Source organism: Sander lucioperca, chromosome 20, assembly GCF_008315115.2.
Source record: "Sander lucioperca isolate FBNREF2018 chromosome 20, SLUC_FBN_1.2, whole genome shotgun sequence".
NCBI lineage: Eukaryota > Metazoa > Chordata > Actinopteri > Perciformes > Percidae > Sander > Sander lucioperca.
In genome coordinates, this window is record NC_050192.1 from 23,008,414 (window position 1) to 23,010,913 (window position 2,500).

The following is a 2,500-nucleotide window of genomic DNA, read 5'->3' on the forward strand; positions in this document are numbered from 1 at the left end:
CGACTCAAACAAAATAAACATGATGTTCTAAAGAGATGAAGACAAATCTACTGACTGACCATGTATTGATATATGAGACATGCTAACAGAGAAACTTCTTGATTTGATTATTGATCAGACTTAAAAAATTAATAAAACAGCAAATGCAATTAGCATTTTTTAACTTAATCTCTTAATATTTTCACTTTCAAATGCTGAGAGTTCCCCCGTTAACCGTGAATTGATTACGGTATTTTTTAGAGACTTGAAAGGTAACTAGACTCAGATTAATATTCTAAGTGTCTGACAACATTATGGAAAGGATTTCTGAGGAGATCAACCTTTCTGTTAAAGAGTAAGATCCTTTTTTTAAACATAAAAACATCTGCGAAATTGCATTCACTAAACCCACCAGACTCCATGTAAATAAACAGTAATTTTAGCATCGTAAAATACACTTCATTCAAAGTGGACAGAAACAAAATAAAACTATGAAAAGCCGTTTTGGGTCGTCTTTCCACTTTTCCAAACATCACAACTCTAGTTTTGGTTGAAATAAACACATAGTTTACCAATTTACATGTAAAAACATGCTGGCTCTATACACGCTAAAAGTACTGATTATTTACATGGAGTCTGGTGGAGATATGCTGGCTCTATACATGCTAAAAGTCCTGATTATTTACATGGAGTCTGGTGGGTTTGGTGATGGAGATTTTGGGGCTGTTTCATGTTAAACTAAAAGGATCTTACTCTTTAACTAAAAGGTCTATCTCTGTAGAGATCCTTTCATAATGTTGTCAGACACTTAGAATAATAATCTGAGTCAGCAGCAACAACAGAACTTTTAGTGGACGAAATTAAAAATAGCGTCCAGGTTTAAAGGCAGGATATAATGGGTTGTGATATATTATGGTATTTTAATGGATTATCTGCACGTTTCTTATCCATATAACCCTTTTGTGGGTTTCTTTTATCTTTTTTTAATCCCACCATGTGCATTTTTATTATGTTATCATATATTTTTTATTTTTTTTTATTTTATATGCACAAAGACAGAAAGTTAAAGGGCTTCTTTAAGGGGTTAAAATTCCTTAAAATTGACCAAATAACATAAAAGTTACCCCTCAATTTATAATATTTTAATGAAGGTGAAAATTCAGACTCTCTTGTAAATTATTTGGTCCATTTTAAGGGATTTTAAGCCCTTACATTTAATTGAAAATTCAAAATCCTTCTAAGGTACACATTAAAGGGCACCCAGTAGTGACTTTGTTCATTTAAGTTAACAAAAACAACCTTTTAGACACTTTTTAATCGACGCAGTAAACCCATTAAAAACACTTTAATTTATCACAATTACTGTGATACAACAATAACTTAAAATACACTTAACTAAATCAACCTGTTTGGTAAAAGATATCCTGAATTTGTCCATTAATTAAAACCTTAAAAGGTCATTTTGACTGACAGACTCAGATTATTATTATTGACAACATTATGGGATGGATCCCTACAGAGATAGACCTTTTAGTTAAAGAGTAAGATCCTTTTAGTTTAACATGAAACAGCCACGAAATCCCCATCACCAAACCCACCAGACTCCATGTAAATAATCAGGACTTTTAACGTCTATAGAGCCAGCATATTTCCACCAGACTCCATGTAAATAATCAGGACTTTTAGCATGCATAGAGCCAGCATATTTCCACCAGACTCCATGTAAATAATCAGTACTTTTAGCGTGTATAGAGCCAGCATATTTCCACCAGACTCCATGTAAATAATCAGGACTTTTAGCATGTATAGAGCCAGCATATCTCCACCAGATTCCATGTAAATAATCAGGACTTTTAGCGTGTATAGAGCCAGCATATTTCCACATGTAAATGGGTGAATTAAGGGTTTATTCTAACCAAACCAGAGTGGTGATTGTAGGAACAGTGGAAAGATGAACCAAGACGGCTTTTCATAGTTTTATTTAGTTTCTGTCCACTTTGAATGAAGTGTATTTTACGCTGATAAAAGTCCTGATTATTTACATGGAGTCTGGTTTAGGGGAATCTGAGGTAAAGCTGTTTAAGTATGTAACGCTCCCTAACAATATCATAAATCATTATAGTGAATCCAAAAGCCTTTCAACCTTAATAACACCTTAAATGGACCGTTGACAGTGAAGGAAACAGAGGAAATCTACAGAACTTAACTCTGAAAGTGTCTTTGTTTCAGGGGTAAATTAATGATTAATAAAAAAAAAAGTTGTTCTCACAGCTGAGTTCCTTTACTGTTTCTAACACGGATGCACCGAATCCTGATTCCCTGAACCCTACGCTTGCACTCCGCGCGCTACGCTGGTCGACGTAATGACGGCGCCGTTGATTACGGGAAGGTGTTTACGTAGGTGGAGCGTTCAATGCAGCAGGCTGTGAGAAAGTGGAAATGGAACTGGTGAGTGAGTGATGTTTGGCAGTACTTTCAGTCAAAAGAAGGCCATTCAAGTCCAGCTACATGTTCAATCTGT